The sequence below is a fragment of the Podarcis erhardii genome, assembly GCF_964252035.2.
Source record: "Podarcis erhardii genome assembly, chromosome: 5".
NCBI lineage: Eukaryota > Metazoa > Chordata > Lepidosauria > Squamata > Lacertidae > Podarcis > Podarcis erhardii.
Window position 1 is genome coordinate 20,559,301 of NC_138509.1, and position 17,948 is coordinate 20,577,248.

General features: G+C 40.3%; 1 protein-coding gene and 1 long non-coding RNA gene across 2 annotated transcripts in view; one reads left to right on the top strand and one right to left on the bottom strand.

Annotated features, from left to right (window-relative positions):
• The window catches only part of LOC309341660, a 150,237-nt gene extending 144,077 nt beyond the window's left edge, over window positions 1-6,160 (top strand). The window contains exon 4 of the long non-coding RNA XR_014156509.1: window positions 6,116-6,160. This is a non-coding gene — a long non-coding RNA (uncharacterized lncRNA). The remainder of the gene's footprint in view (window positions 1-6,115) is intronic.
• The window catches only part of RASGEF1A (RasGEF domain family member 1A), a 223,333-nt gene that overhangs the window by 186,008 nt on the left and 19,377 nt on the right, over window positions 1-17,948 (bottom strand). The window lies entirely within an intron of this gene.

Sequence of the window (17,948 nt, forward strand, 5' to 3'; positions counted from 1 at the left end):
TGGGCTCTTAATCTTTAATAAGGGTGGGTTAAAAAGATTGCCTGTTGGCTCACCTGAAAGGAAAATAAAAAAATTCCCAGCCATTTGTTACTTCTGTCTCCGATTGATGGGGAAATCTGCAGAAAGAGCTAAATACTATTTTGGGAACTACTAGATGAACTAGGTGCTACACTTATGATATGGGATAGTTCCAACATTCTTGCTGATAATTGCTGGCAACTGCTAAGGATGGAAGGAACTGTGTACTATTTAATGAGTATCTGCTAGTGATTAAAAACTATTCTCCTTGAGTTTTAACAGCTCCTGCAATGATTCCATACACACACACTCTGTAAATAATTGTAGCTTAGTTTTCGAATCGAATAACCTTTTTAATAGTCTTTCAAGAAATATACCCAGCTTCTAAAGATAATTAGCCACCAATTTATTAAATTTACTAACCATGTAATACGCCAACATCTTCTTAATTAGCCAGTCTTGCAAAATGCCAATAAATGTGTTTAATGATAATTTGCAATAGCACAGGGTTGCATCCTTAATGAATCTAAAGCATAGACTTTTTGTTCAGCCACCTAAAATAGCTAATAGCAGTAAGTGCCCTGACCTTTTAAAAACTATGTTAGAGTACAGCCTCCACTGTCCCTAAACCCCTCACTTTGTAGCATTATTGCTTTATATATCTGATATGGCTGCTGAGGAACTGATTTATAGAGTGGGTCTGGTCTTTTTATATTATTATTGTTGTTGTTGTTGTTGTTGTTGTTGTTGTTGTTGTTGTTGTTGTTGTTATTATTATTATTATTGTTGTTGTTGTTGTTATTATGTGTTCAACTTGTGTGTTTTTGTAGTCTTTTAATGTATTTGTGTCTGGAGAAGGATCTAACATGTTTACAGTGTATTTCCCTGAATAGCCTATTCCCGGTCTGCCATCAAAAACTGAATAAACAGAAAATTTAATGAAAGCAAATAGGACCCTTGTTTTATTAGGGGTGTTTCAAAATTCCCCCATACTGATAAACTGATACTAGTGCTAATTGCAGGCCCAGCGGCAGTACCCCAACTTCACCAGGTGCAGATGTGTTGTAGGTAAAAATGAATTCAGGACAGTTTATTGGGATTGAAATAACCACAAGAATTGATTACATACCCTTCAAGTGTCCTGATTTTCCAGGGACAGTTCTGGAATTATGAAAGCCATCCCGGCTTTTGATTTGATCCTGGAATGTCCCTATTTCCCTTGCCAGTGCTGCCATTGCTGAGCTCGTGAAGGAAGATGAGCCGGTGTTTGTCTCAGATGTGCCTTTAAGAGACGATTATGTGTTTTCTTTTGTCTTTGTTTTTATTTAGACTAGCTTCTTTTATCTTATTTCATTATGAAAAAAAAACTTTAATAAACTCCTATTTAAAAGGAGCAAATTAAAATAGAACTTTTTCTTCTGATCCCCTGCTGAGCAAAATATCACCAAATGCATATTTGAAACGAATGTATTGAAGTCCTGTATTCTATTGGATTATTGAGATAATGTATGTAAGGTGCCTTAAATACTTGGAATGTGCTAAATGGGTATTGTTTGCAATACTACTATCAGGTCACATACATTGCCAAACCAGTGCTCTCAAAACCTTGTTTTCCATTCCAATATACTATTTTTTTAAATTATCCCCTGCTCCCCCTGACACACACACATCCCTCACAGAAATAGCCAATTTTGCCTATATTTAAATACCATATAAATAAATATATATATATATTTATCATGCAGAGATTAATATGTCCTGCAGTTGCACACATGAGAGGCAGAGCTGTAATGGAGAGTAAGAGAATCAGCCTTAAAATAACTTATAAGTAACATTTTAAGGCATGGAAAACCTTGACCCTGAGCGTCTTTCTTCCTTTCCAAGCTGTTTTGGGAAGCAATCAAGCTATTACTTACTTAGCTTGTGCTCTACATTTTTCACTAATGTGGGAGCTGCTGCTAGTTTTTTTGTACATTTTTGTAACATTGTCGATATTGCGATGCAAGGCTGGTTCTTGCACACACTTGCATACTTGTTCATTGGGCATGTGTGAAGGAGCCATCACTGAATTAATGCCACAGATGGAACTTTCATATGGCTTTACAACTCTGCAAACAAAATGCTTTTCAACAGACTTGGCTCCCATTTGGCTACAAGTCAAGTGCTGAGTCATTTGCCCAGTTAATGCATCTGGTGTTCCCCCAGAAGGCAGGATTAATGTGCAAGCATCAATTATATTCACGTCTGTGTCCACCAGAAGCTGTACACATGGGGCCTCTGCACATGAACTGAATCATTACATGAGCGTACATGTGAGATGTCCCATTGATGGTGATGTAGATCAAAGCATCCAAAGGCTGCCTAATCTGCTAGTTCTTGACCTACTAGGATAGGAAATGGGACTAATTCATAACAATACAGATATTTCATTTAATTAGATACATTCTAAAGAGACTGGGCAGACCTCTCAGTTGTGATACTGTGCATCATCTTCACATTTTGCAATACAGTTCTTGGCTCAAAAACATACTAACACCCACATAAAAATGCACATTTTAGGCTATTTTAAACAAGAAGTGAATTTTGTAGTTTTTAAAAAGTTGTAGATTGCAGATAGAGGATAGAACAGACTCATAAATGAATACGTTCAAAACTGAGATGGAAAACTTATTTCCATCTCTAGGTGAGGACAGTACTATGATTAGTTGAATTTGTCAAAGGTTTTTCTCAGTTTGGGTCCAACCCATAATTTTCACATTTTTTTTGCTGTTGAGGCTCAAATCCATATTTGAGGGCTTTTACAGAGCCGAGAAAAGGCTTAGATGAAAAATAAAATGTGGAGGGAACTTTTGAAAGCAAATTTTAAAACAGTTATGGGTGGCTTGTTTTTTAATAGTGGCAGCTGACCGTAATTTATCATCTTGGCCAAGAAAGTAATGCCATTCAGTTTCCACAGCCTGTGATTTATAGGGAGATGTTTTCATGAGAAAAAGAATAATTAGATTAGTGCATGGAGAAGAAAAGGTAAATACACTTCTTTGACTCCAAGTTTCTCAAGGTTGGTGCCCTCCAGATGTTCTGGTCCAGGGGTGCCAACCTGAATAAAATATTAGGGGAAGGGCAGGTAAGCCCCAGCCAGCATAATTAGTCACATGATGCAACACATTCACACTGTTTGAATGGCAATGCCCATCAACTTGGGGGGGGGCACACCCACAAATATATTTTGGACTACAGTTCCCATGCGCCTCAGCCAGTACAGCTGGTGACCAGGAAATTATGGAAGTTGTAGTTCAAAGCAGCAGGAGAGCACCAGGCTGGGTGTAAACAGAGAACTTATAGATATTACTTTTGAAAGATGAAAGTATTCCTGATGCCTTCTGATACTAACATGCCTTTCAAGTAAGAATGGTGAAGGTTTGACAGGAATAGTGTAAATTTATTCCTCAATATATTTGCTCATCAGGAAGGCACAGGTTTCCTATTCTTGAACTCTCATGTGCTCTCTTATGATTACTAAATTCTGAACTGATGTTTTGTATCATGCACCCCCAGCCTTCGGCCCTCCAGATGTTTTGGACTACAATTCCCATCATCCCAGACCACTGGTCCTGTTAGCTAGGGATCATGGGAGTTGTAGGCCAAAACATCTGGAGGGCTGCAGGCTGGGGATGCCTGTTTTATATTTTAACATTTAAAAGAATGAGAATAGGTCTTTTGCAGTTCCTACGTGGTCTTTGCTTTATTGAAGAAAACCTGAAATTGTGTACACAGTAGTTGACTATTGCGGCCAGACCAAGGGCCTGGAAGTGAGGCATAAAGTTGAAAGGTGATGCTGTCTAGGAGGGTAGGGCAGAGACTTGTGTGTGACATCTTGTGCTAGGATGCAGATGAGCAGCGGTAGTTGGGGAGCGGGAAAGAAGCAAAGCAGGCAAACCTCTCAATCCAAGCAAAAAACAAATCCCCAGCCAGAAAGTATGGGAAAGAGGACGTGCGGCTGATGTACTCCACCAGGGGGAGACTTTGGTAATCTTTCATAATATGGCACCCTCTGTGAGCCCAAACCTTTGTGTCCCCAAATAGATCTTCTCAGTTACGGATCTTCTCAATTTTGTGGCCTTTTGGCTCGGGGGAACTGCTCACACCACCCTAAATCCAGCACTTTCCTTTTGCTGGTGCCAGACTCTGCTACGGGAGAGATAAGAGTGAGAAAGACTCTCTTCCCCCACTGAATAGTATTTAGATGACTATGGCCTCTTAGCGTGCAGCAAGGCTAGACCTAGGAATGCAGCTTCCTGGCATTTTTATGTGTTTATTTTTGGTCTGTTGATTTTGATGTAACTCTGTACTACTTATTTCAGATTATTTTCTTGTAACTACTGAATTTATACTGTGCTTATTTGAATTGTAGCAAGTTGTCTTTTCAAATGCAATGTTTTGAACATTTCCTGTGGATCACTTTGGGGACAGCATTACAGTGGTACCTCGGGTTAAGTACTTAATTCGTTCTGGAGGTCCGTACTTAACCTGAAGCTGTTCTTAACCTGAAGCACCACTTTAGCTAATGGGGCCTCCTGCTGCTGCTGCGCCGCTGGAGCACAATTTCTGTTCTCATCCTGAAGCAAAGTTCTTAACCTGAAGGACTATTTCTGGGTTAGCGGAGTCTGTAACCTGAAGCGTATGTAACCTGAAGCGTATGTAATCCGAGGTACCACTGTACTGTGGAAAAGGCATATATAAACTATACTGAACTGGAGAACTGGAGAAGAAGGCCGGAAACTTAGAATCCAGGAACAGAAACTTGAAAAGGAGATGTGGCAAGGAGAGAGGATGCTCTTTCCTATCACAAAGCACGAGGGAGAAAGTGAATAATACTACTTGCCAAATGGAGATATTTTAAAACTGGGGGTGAGTCACAAGACTGCGATCCATGGTTCGCATTGAGCCAACAGTCTGCACAAGACCAAGAGAAAGGAAACAGAACAGAAAATAGCTAATGGTCTCTAGATAAAGGGAAAATGATTGCCCCATGACTGCCCTCACCCCAGTTCTTGACTTTTTTCTTTTTGGCGATACTGGGTTTATTATTATTATTTATTTATTTTGCAAGAAGCAGGCATGCAGCTTCAGAAAGATGAAAGTCTACATGAGATTATTCCTCAGGTGGCCTTGTGTGTCTGATTCTATTATGAGATTTAAAAATAACTACAACAAATGTTCACATAGTGTTTTTTACACAAGAGAGGCTTAGCTGTTGACCATTCAGTAGAGCAGTGTTTCCCAACCTTGTGCCTCCAGCTGTTTTTGAACTACAACTCCCATCATCCCTAACTAGCAAGACCAGTGACAAGGGATGATGGGAATTGTAGTCCAAAAACAGCTGGAGGCACAAGGTTGGGAAACACTGCAGTAGAGAACAAGTTCCATGCAATAGGGTACTTAGGGAGGCAAAATGTCCCATGAGCCTCTGAGTGCTTGCTACTTTTGTCACTATGCACTTATGTCTGCAGCCTAGATTGTAACTATACTGGATTATAACCATACAATCTCCCTCCTCTTCAAAGAAGTCCTCACTGTTATTGGGATGAGGTGTGATACTCTCAATGCAAAGCAAAGGAATTGTCCTTTGCATGGTAAAATCTCACTAGCTGCATAACAATTTCACTATTTCCAATGTTATCTCCATAAACGTGCACTGGGTATAATTAAGCTTTAGTGATGCCACCATTAATTTTATTCTCCATGAGCATCTCAACAAGTGATTGAATAAGGCCTCTTATTAGATCTGTGGGGGGAAAGATGCAACTGGTTCAACATGCGATCCACACAATGATTGAGAATTGCATTATATGATTTACAGTATGCATGTTTACTCAGGGATGTGTGAGGAATTCAATACTGGCGATTTCTGGTGCGAACCGGCCTGATCTTCCCCTCTTGGACTAATGTGCAAATCAGAACTTAATTATCCAACAGTTTTCACACTTCCTCAGCAGCTTAAACATATAAAAATATGTTTAGAAATACTGTTTTGAGTGCTAATATATTTACAAAATGCACATTTTAATATAATTGTTTTCTGGGGGGGGGTTGGCAGATAAATACAGAAATGGGACAGAATGGTTGGAAAAGAAACACAGGTAAGAAATAGATTAATAAATCACCCATCTTGACTTGGAAGTAAGTCTCACTGTGCGTATTACTCACTAGGATTGCAAGTCGTAGGCACTTTGTCCAACTGTGTGCATAATGTGTAATGATTTTTACATTGTCTTTCAATGAAAAGTGCTAGATGTGATGCCAGTACAGTGGTACCTCGGGTTACAGACACTTCGGCTTACAGACTCCGCTAACCCAGAAATAGTACCTCGGATTAAGAACTTTGCTTCAGGATGAGAACAGAAATTGTGCTGCAGTGGCGCAGCGGCAGCAGGAGGCCCCATTAGCTAAAGTGGTACCTCAGGTTAAGAACAGTTTCAGGTTAAGAACAGACCTCCAGAATGAATTAAGTTCTTAACCCGAGGTACCACTGTATAGAAAGGCAGATATTTTCATGAAAGTTGCTGGAAAGGATTTGCATTTCTGTTTGCCTACATCTTTAAATCTTGCCATGTTTATGATTTAAAGTGAAGGTGTGATTTAACACACACAAACACACAGGATCCCAGTGGCATCCCCCCCCCCCCCCCGCTAGATCATGGCTCTCTGTTTAAATAATGAAAAGGGGCAGAATAGCTCATGAGGTTAGCAATTACTTAGGGATTTTTTAAAAATTTTGTTTTACCTCTACTTGGAAAAAGCAATTTGTTTTCACCTGACAGCTGTTTAGCATGTTGTGTGTTCAATGGTTTGATGGTTTTTGGCAGGTTTCTAGTGGGCAGCTGTCCATGCCACACAGTTGGTGCTCGTGTTGACAATCTAGCTCCCATTGTGAAAGGAATGAATTGGGTGTGGGGACTGAACAGCTCTCCCCTTTACCCCAGTGTTACCATGTAGATAGAATTTGGCAGTCAGAGCATAGGAGGCGGATTGTGTTCCTTCTGTCCATGTTGTACATAATTCTAGTTGCAGTGAAAGAAGTCAGTCTCCAGAGCTATATCAATTCAAGCATCTTCCTTTGCACAATAATATTGCCTTGAATATTTATTTATATCTGAGATATAATACAGCATTCTCTCGCAAAACAACTTTCCTTTAGAAGCTATTTGCCTAATCATACCAGCGCTTTTATTTATTTATGCTACCTATTCTCCATGGAGCTCAGGATTAGAAATCATAGAATCCCAGAGTTGGAAGGGACTGTGAGGATCATCTAGTCCAGCATTGCTGGAATCTTTTGCCCAATGTGGGGCATGAACCCATGATCCTGAAATTAAGAGTCTCAGGCTCTACTGACTGAGGATGGTGCGCAAGGTTTTACCACCTCCCCCCCCCAATCCCTCCCCACTCCCCAGTTATTATCTTGAGGATAGTGACTGACCCAGTGAGTCTTACTGCCAAACAAGAATTTTAACAAAGGATTCCCTCATCCTTTGGCTGCACTATATCTTTAAAGCACATTCAAAGCACACTTTTCCGCTTCAAAGGTCCTGGACACCATAGTTTGTTAAGGATTGCTGAGAACAGGGCTGGATTTATTTTTGACGAGGCCCTAAGCTACTGAAGGTAATGAGGCCCTTTATATGTCCAGCTGTCCTTTGTCAACAACAAATTGTCGCTGTTTTTTGTGTTGCATATACAGTGGTACCTCGGGTTACAAACGCTTCGGATTACAAACGCTTCAGCTTACAGACTCTGCTAACCCAGAAATAGTACCTCGGGTTAAGAACTTTGCTTCAGGATGAGAACAGAAATCGCGTGGCGGCAGCGGGAGGCCCCATTAGCTAAAGTGGTACCTCAGGTTAAGAACAGTTTCAGGTTAAGAATGGACCTCAGGAACAAATTAAGTTCTTAACCAGAGGTACCACTGTATGCTATATGGTGATTTATGGACCTAATAGGTATCTAAAGCCATTTGCACATGTTGCCATGCAACCAGTCCATGCAGAGTGTAGGCACCCTGTATATAGAAATGAGCAAACCAGTGATATTTTAGGGAGCGGGCTAGCAGGCGGGGCCCATTACTTACATCATAGGAACCTACACAACACAAAACACTGTTGCTGTATGTAAGTTTTATTTTATTTAGTTTTTTATCTTATATTTTGGAAATGTACATCCAGGGTTTTTTTCCCTTAAATTTTTTGGGGGGCCTCCAAGAGAGTGGGGCCCTAAGCTATAGCTTGTTTAGCTTATACGTAAATCCGGCACTGGCTGGGAATTATAACTTGTTGAAGGGTAAACAATAGCAACCAGAACTCTTTGAGGTGGGAAATGAGCTTTAAAAGTACAGGGTGGAATTCAACATGGCACCCTTCCAGTCACTCCATTTGTGGAAGCATTCCTGCTTGCCAGATGGAATGATCACATCCATGTGCTGTGTTCTGAGGGTTCTCCTGACATCCCCCTCCAAGCTGATTTGGGGGGGGGCACATAGGAGAGGAGAGGGTGATAAAGCCCCATTATGTAAGCAGAAGTCCTTCATCAGGCTTTCACTTACAGTAAGATAGCAAGAGAAGCAGGTGGGGGAGGTAGTGGTTAATGCGAACCTAGATATATTCCCTTTTCTCTCTAACAAAGTATGTCCTTAATTTATTTTTGTCGTATCTACCTAAGACCAAAACAAACCAACATAATACGTTGTCTGTTGGGAATAAAGGTAACTAAGTCAATTGCACATGTCACAGGCAACAATGAGACCTATTTTATGCTGCTTAGAAACAATGCGATTTTAAGTAGGGAACAGAATGCATAATCTAACTCTACACATGATGTGGAACTGCGATCTGGAAAGTTTGAAAGTGGCATCGCCAAATTCTCAGCCCATACTCTTCCTACCTTGGGATACTTGAGGAATCTAGTTATTGCAGATTCCTGTGCAAAATGTAGGAATGGATGGACCAGCTCATTCCTGTTCTGTATCAGTTTTCCATATGCTCAATGTATCCTGCTTTTTGTGAATTTTTCAAAGCACATGAAACTTTCATATATAAATAGTTCCCATTTTAGCATATTTCCCAGTGTGCTTCCCCCTAAAACAGCACATTTTTGTGCATTTTAAAACTGTACTTGTACCACAGAATTTGTAAGTCTGTCATCAAGTTGACAGGTGGATTCTGATCTGCATATAAATCCAGAGCCAGCAAATTAGGTAGGTTTAGAATATGGACCATACAAATTTCTTCTCCATCCTTAGCTAAATAACCCAATAATTATACAGGTAAGATAGGAATTTAGCTACCCTTTTCTTAATCCCACCAATATTTGAGGGTAATCGCCATTCAGAATACAGGCTGGTGTAACAAATCTCATTGCTTTTTCCATTGTTAGGCTATTCTTTTTAATATGTAAGCCGTTTTTTGGAACAGTTCAAAGTGGTATGTAAAATATTCTAAACAAACAGAAACAGTCCATTATGAATCTGACATGTCTACAGTGAATGCCCGCCTGTGGAAGCAAAGGACCATTTTTAAAAGCTAAGCCATTAAAACAAGAATACTACTTGCTGAGACAGCACCATTCTGTTCAGCTGCACAGCATGACCCAGCAAAAGAACCATCAACAATTGGTATTTGGCCTGCCAAGGAGAAAGAATCACTAGGAACCAAATGTTTGACCCTTGAGGCATAGTTTGGAAGAATTATGAACTAGGAACAAAGCAAAACCTGCTCACAATATTCAAAGATAATACCCTATTTAATTGAGCAACGGGCCACCAGCAGGTGGGGAAACCCAAATTTTAATGCTTCTTTTCAAAGCCTAGTTTTTAGATGGCAACTCTCACTGTGCAGCTCACACCAGGTGTTGCTGTTATCTTATTTTTAAAAAATGCTTCAGTACCACTGCAGTATAGATGTTAGAGCAAGGCTAAGCTAGAGAAAAGGCACACAAACAGATGGGCTGCAATTTGCGCAGGGTTTTTTTTTTTTTGGAAAGCCACAGCAAGAAAGGGGAATGGCTTTTGTGTGTGTGTGTGCAGCTGAAACAGAGGGATGAAAGATGGTGGTTCCTCTAAGCATCTAGACTAATTTGAATAGGGCTTGTGTTGCTGGCACACTGGTTTAGTAGGTCAGGTAGAAGACTGGCATGTGAAGAGAGTCAGAGCTCAGTGGGAGATCACATTATTTGCATGCTTAGTGACTGAGGTTCCATTCTTTACATTTCCACTTTAAAGAAGGATCCTAGTGACAATCATCATCATCATGATTCATGACTCAAACCTGAGCAGCCTGGAGTTATTAATACAATTTAAGAGATCAGGGCTAGCAAAGAACTTTCCTGAACCCCTGGGAGGCCTACGTAGGCAATACTTGACTAGATGGACCAGTGGTTTGAGCCTTTAGGAGGCAACTTTGTATGCTTGCATAGGTGGTGCCATGTGTGTTGGAAAGAATTAGCTCTTGTTTCAAGACAGGTGATTATTCACAGACTCTCCAGTTGTCCATATTTTTCAGGGACAGTCCTGGTTTCTGATTCGATCTTGGAATGTTCCGCTTTTCCTTAGGACGTTACCAGTGCTTTTTTCTGGAGGGAAGCAGGGGGGTACATACCCCTAAACATTTTGTGAATCTAAGTTTTCCTCATTGAGGGGCAGTATTTCAATATGAGTAGGAAAATGAGAGTACCCCTAAACATATTTTTTTTAGAAAAATAGCACTGGACGTCCCTATTTTCATCTGAGAAATGTTGGTGGGTATGGAGTTATGGAGCCAAATAAAAGAATAAAATTATTATTATTGTGGAATAGGACATCCCTATTTTCATTGGAGAAATGTTGGAGGGTATGTATTCAGCAGGAACTCTTGTCTGTTGTCAGTTTATTAGTTCTCTGCACAACAGTCCTATATAATAAACAAAATGGACGTAGATTTTCTAGAAATGTGGGACCTAGTTCTGCATAAACATGCACAAAACTGAGCTGTACATGCCTCTGCACTTGCTGGCATTTGTTTTTCAGTAACTGGTTTTTGGATTAGGCTGCAAGGTACTGCAAGCTGTGACTTTATGGGAAGAACAAACAATCTGCGCGTTATTTCTCATTTCATTTGGGTAATTGGTCCCTCCACTGAGCTTGAGGCCACACAACATTTTGGAACAACTGTTTTATACTGTAAAACCACATGCTGGCATAAGAACATGTGTTCTGCATACCTAGAACAAGTCAAGTTAAAATGTCATGAATACTTGAAACCAGCGTTTCCCAAACTTGGCTCTCCAGCTGTTTTTGGACTACAGTTCCTATCATCTCTGACCACTGCTAGGTAGGGATAGTGGGAGTTGTAGTTCAAAAACAGCTGGAGACCCTAGTTTGGGAAACACTGCTTTAAGCTATATATGAGTATTCAGAATGATAGTGAACCAGAATGAAGCAGTTCACAAATAAAAGAACTTCAAACTGTTACGGACAAGTTTCCAATGAAGTGTCAACGAACAATGAATGAACAGATATAGTATATAGAACCACATATTTAGTCAAGACAGAAAAAGGGCATTAGAGGGATTTTTAAAAACAAACTTTGTAAAAAGGTTAAAAAGTCTATGGAGAAATGGAAAGTGAATCTTGACTTGTGGAGAATTAAATACACCCTTCTATTTCCATAGGAAATACCTATTATTGTGTGTTTAAAAGAGACTTTATCTGTGCGAAGACTAGGACATGTGATTGTGTGCTGATCAAGCCCCACCTGCTATGGGAATCCAGCCCCCAAGAAGTTTCCACTGGGTGATCCTCAGCCCCCAAAGCAGCACTATTTTTCTAGAAAGAGGTGCCGGAATTCTCTTAGAATGGCAATAGTGCCCACCTGTAAGTTCCGGCTTAAAAAAAAGCCTTACCCAAAAGGTTCCTCATCCCCAAATAGACCTTGTTTTGGATCTAGACACATCAAAGAAGCAGTTCAGTTAAACACATTGCAGACTCATACAGGGAAATCCAGAAGGGAAAGACGGGACTCCACAATGCCATCTGATGTCAGTGTTACATCACATATACAACACATATGAAACACTTTTTCTTTACCAATCTAGCTGAGTCCAGAAGTTGACACTTGTGGGTGAAGTTGACACTTGTGGTTCTCATGATTTAGTTGCCATAGCAACTCTATTAACAAACTGCAGCTTACGTCACTGGAGATAACACTGCTTGGGTTGCTGAAATATTCTAAGAGTCCTTTTATTAGCAAAGTTCAGAGTTTCTGCCACATTAGTTTAATGCATTTGTATACAGACGCTTCCACATAGAAATATAGAAATGCAGCAATTTATTTATTACATTTAAATTTCATAGTTAATTTTAATTATTGGCAAGTCTTCCTAGAACATGGTTCATTTAGGAATTATTCTCCTTCCAATGTAGTGATCAGAGTTTGCCTTTCAACTTGCGCAAGAGAAGATACCATTGACTTGCTTTCATTTTTAAAAATCCTTTTTATTTGATTTTAACAATACAGAGTTATAAAAAACCAAATCTATATCCATATAGAGATTTCTCCAAATCTCAGGACTTCCCCCTACCACTCTCATAAAACCTTGTAAAGGCTAAATAAAAACAGCATAAAACTCTACACCATAGGTATAAATGGGCATTGCACAGTTTAAGAAAGTTAATGTACTAGGAATCTGAGTTCAGGAAAGCTTGGGTAAACATGTACAGAGGTACCTCGCAAGACGAATGCCTCGTAAGATGAAAAACTCGCAAAACGAAAGAGTTTTTCGTTTTTTGAGTTGCTTCGCAAGACGGATTTCCCTATGGGCTAGCTTTGCAAGACGAAAACGTCTTGCAAGTTTGTTTCCTTTGTCTTGCAAGTTTGTTTCCTTTTTCTTAAAACCATGCATTCACTTCGAGGAGCAACTCATAGCACGCGGTGTGGTAGCCTTTTTTGAGATTTTTGAAGACTTTGGTGATTTTTGAAGCTTTTCCAAAGTCCGTGCTTCGCAAGACGAAAAAAATCGCAAGATGAAAAAACTCACGGAACGAATTAATTTTGTCTTGCAAGGCACCACTGTAGTGTTTTTAAGAGGTGTTTAATGATGGTTATTGCCTCTGCCTCTTAAACTATCTGGGATGGGGAAACCGTTCTAAATGGTGGATGCTCCCACCAACAGAGTCTGATTCCTTGTTTTCCTCAGTGAAATACACTGGGTTTTCCTCAGAAGATTTTAAGGCTGGACTTGTTCTGCACTGGAAGAGGTAGTCAACTTGGTATCCTGGTCCCAAGTCATTGAGGGCTTTCAGTGTCAAGAGAACCTTGAATTTGGTGCGGTAACTGATACCGGTTCAGATCTTTCAACACCAGTGTACAGTGGTACCTCGGGTTACATACGCTTCAGGTTACATACGCTTCAGGTTACAGACTCCGCTAACCCAGAAATAGTCCTTCAGGTTAAGAACTTTGCTTCAGGATGAGAACAGAAATCGTGCTCTGGCGGCACGGCAGCAGCAGGAGGCCCCATTAGCTAAAGTTCTGCTTCAGGTTAAGAACAGTTTCAGGTTAAGAATGGACCTCCGGAATGAATTAAGTACTTAACCTGAGGTACCACGGTAATGTGTGCAAAGCTGGGTGTCTCACTGAGCAACCTAGCAGCTCTGTTTTGCACTGCCGCAGCTTCCAAACCAGGCACAATGACAGCAGTGCACTAAAGCAATATTTTCCTTAAACCTTATTCTCCACATACCTCTCCTTCAGATTTCACTTCTCCAGCGCATTGCCTGTTCCACCCTTCCATCAGCCATCCTGTCTCTGTGCATCTCTGATGCTTGAGTTGTCTTATCACTTGGGATCTCCTTGTTTCTCACCTGTCTCTATGTGAGCTTTTAATCCCAGCCAAACTGAAAACCCTCCCTTCCCTCACAGAAAATGGACTGCAAATGTCTTTGCTTCCTGAGTGACCGAACATTCCAAGCCACCAGCTGGGCTCAACTAGTCACGGTCAGAGCCTATACCTGGACAGTTCTTTGAAAGCATGCAAGTTGAGCATATGGGGAACTGATGTGATTCCTCTCCCCACATGTTTACTGACCACACAAATATATATACATATAAACCTCTTGGAAACATCTACTTGGCTTATCGCACCCATGCATGTGTTTGGGGGATTCAAGAGAAAGCTGGGAACTTCATGTTATGCTGATAACTTGATCTCGCCTGCTGAGATGCTTAATTAAACAGGCAAGACTGCACAGCTTTTATGTGAAAACACTTGAACAAAGTCTTCCCATTCTGCTTTGAAGAGAGGTATACTGTAAAAGAAGTCCAGCCTTCAGCTACTGTGAAATATAAATATCATGTAAGGCTGGAACTAGACATGAACAAATCTGTCTATTTCTGCTTCTCTGTTCCTCATTTTTCCAGTGCAGTTCACCACGTTTCTGCTGCGGTTTGTGTGTTTTGTTTAAATCATCACAAAAATACTGATAGCATTGTAGTGTGCATTTCTCCCTATACTGTATATATTCTTCTCCCAGTACAGATAATTAGTACGCAGCTTCCCCTAATATAATGCATATTTGTATGTTTGCATATTTATGAACACTTTCCCCTAATGTATACATTTTTGTACACATTTTTTGTTTGGTGAACTGCATCGCCCGATTCAGTAAAGTGTGAATTTGGAAGGGTAGCTGTATTTTAGTTTCCTTGTTGTTTTGGGGAGTGCAAAATGGGGAGATTCGCATTCGGATGTGAACCAAACCAAAATTCTCCTTCATCCCTAGCTGAAACCAGCCATCTTGGGAGATGCTGTGTCTCGTTGCTACTGACAACTGCAGCTCTGCCTCTCCTTTTCCTGTCTTCCTTGGTAACACCAAGAAATAAAAAATGACTGAGGTTAATTTATTTATTTGGCATATAATGAGGTTTTATATGTAGATTCTAATGGCTGATGGGATGTTACGTCACAGTAAGTTTGCACATCCAAGCAGCAGCCAATGAAAGAGAGAGTGTTTGGGAAGAGAAAGCTTCTTGCATGATGTTTTGAATTCATACAAAGTCCTAATAGGACTTGTGCAGCAATATGAATGTTCTTGATTAGAGTTCCAGCCAGCCAGCCAGCCAGCCAGCCAGCCAGCCAGCCAGGCCCTCATCCAGGATATCCCATTTCCTTCCTGCTTGCCAATTTTTCTTCTCCAACTGACATACAATCGTCTGTGGCCACTGAGCATGCTCAGTCCCTATTGGTCTGTTTGGGGAGCTTTTGCTTCCTTAAGTTTTTAATGTGCTTCTGTGAACCTCAGGGTTCCTCTGAGCACACTGCTAGCCTCCTTTGTGCTTCTCAGTGGTGCTGTTTTGGCTTCCATCCTATCAGCACAGCCCAACCTGAAATTGCTTTCAGTAGTGAAATTGCATTCAGGAGTGATGCAACATCACTTTCACCAACAAATATAGGCAGCAGCCGAAATACTGCAGCCGAAATATTGACAGCAGCCGAAACTCTTATAACTTCGAATTTTGGCCTCCAACCCAGGCAACTAACATGGTGTGAAAGCTCATGAGAAATTACATCAGTCTTAGGGAAGTTCATATATTGTACCACCTCTCAAAATTCCTGTACATGTTTTGCCTGAGCAAGAGCTGTTTATTGTATGGTATTGTGAGATAGTTGTATCTCCAGTAGGGATGCATGTAGCAATAGGTCTCTCACTCAACTCCCCTGCCTCCTGCCTGCTGGTAATGGTATTAGTATTAGTATTAGTATTAGTACTAATTAGTACTACTAGTAGTAATAATTGTTGTTACTATTATTATAATGTATTATTTTATTTATACCCTACCCAATTGACTGGGTTCCCCAGCTACTCTGGGTGGCTTCCAACAACTATAAAAGCGGATCAGAGCATAGCAGATAATATTTGCAGTGCATGGTTCAGTCCTGAAAATGTGAAGTAATAGTCTCTGTTCATGTGCAGAGTACATGTGAGTAATCATAATCATCCTCTTATGCCTGAGACTAAAGAGAATATTTGTCAGGTCTGGGGAATGATGTACATCCAGACATGCATGTAACATAAACTTTTCATTTCTGAAATTTTAGAAATTCACTGACAAACTCACAAAACAGCAGCAGCAGCAATTCCCACCATTCATCTGCAGTCATCCTATTTTGAATTTAAGCTCGGGGAGGAGCTTGTTGGAAGCAGATCTGTGCACCTTTTCTGGAAAATACTCTGGAACTGCATGTGATTCAGATCAGTCTGCCTTGTCCCACCCAGCAGCTGCTACAGTTTTTAGTGAGTGAATGCAGGAAAATAGTAAATACAAGCCACCCACCATTTCTTTCCCTACAAACAAACAAAGAAACAAAGAAACAAACAAATGTGAAATAATTAAGTAAAAAATATACATACATTGTAGAAAAAGAGTCACAATGTCGCTTGCTTGCTTGCTTCCCACTCCCACTCTCTCTAGCAAAGCCAGAAAACTCTAAGCGAAAAGTGCAATGCTGCTGAAACATTTCCTGACTACTAAAGAGTTGTAAGGAGATGTGGCCTTCAAGGAAACAGCTCAGAGCATGTTCAGAACAGATGCTAGTGAATCTGCCACATCAGCAGACCACCTACTGTTATATCCTGTGTCTGGATTGACCTGATGACTACAGGAGGGAGTGAGAACCTGCACAATTAGAAAACAGTCCTAGTAACACTTTTAGAATGGAACTGTCTGAGTGGTACAGAGAGCTGGTTGGCCAGAGAACAGGAGATTGACAGAAATGTCTCTAAGACAGAGTTGCCATATTTAAATTCCTCAATAAACACACAAAACGTAACCGGCTGTGCTTTTGAATAAATAAGGTATATTATTCATTGTATCAATTTGTAGATTTCAACAGAAGTCTCATAAAGTTCAATGAAGAAAGCAGAAGACCCAGTGGATCATCTAGTCAGTTTATGCATAAGGTCCATACATGTATAAAAATCTATTCCACCTGTCTTGTTCAAAGAGTTCAATAATCCACATGAAGGGTTGTTACAGTTCCACAGAATCCTTTCACAGAGTCTAAGACAAGGCTTTCCAGAATATTAGCCTTGTTTCGCCATCCTAGGCTTCCTCAGTAGAACAGTCTCATATGTAATATTACAGGATAGTGGATCTTATAGCGTAGTAATGATTGCAGTCTGTAGCAATGCTTCATGTGGATTATTGGACTCTGAACAAGACAGATGTATGGACCTTATTCATGAACTGACTAGAGAATGAACTGATCCACTGGGTCTTCTGCTTTTTTTTGTTGAACTTTATGAGACTTCTGTTGAAATCTACAAATTGATACAATGAATAGTATACCTTATTTATTCAAAAGTACAGCCGGTTACGTTTTGTGTGTTTATTGAGTATGTTCCACGTAACCATAGGTTTGTTGTTGTTGTTTTGCGAATATTTAAATTCCTGATGCCTGCAACATTATTGAGCTTTACTGGGGAAACCTCACCCCAAAATAGTGGTTTTAAGCTTTTCTGGAGCTGTTTCCGCTGTTTGACATTCTCCTCAGCAGGTTTGTGCCCCAATGCAAGAGCCTCCACTGGGGGATATTTGAACCAGGGGTTAAAGCGAGGTTAGCTCCTCAGTATTTTCAAATGTCTGTGTCAAGGCATGCTGCCAAACTCCATGCAAACAGCATTTGGCTTCTCCACTATCACACTATTAACTCTTAATACATTATGATAAAACAAGTGTCTTGATTTTTCTCTATGATTTGTTATGGAGTACGTTAGTCTTTCTGGCTATGCTTTACAGATTAATTCCTACTTAAGCAAGGCTTCCTCCTCTCCTTCCTAATTTTGAGATGATCTCTACAAATGCTAATTTCTAACGCTGTGAAGTAGATGTCTGTAAGATTTA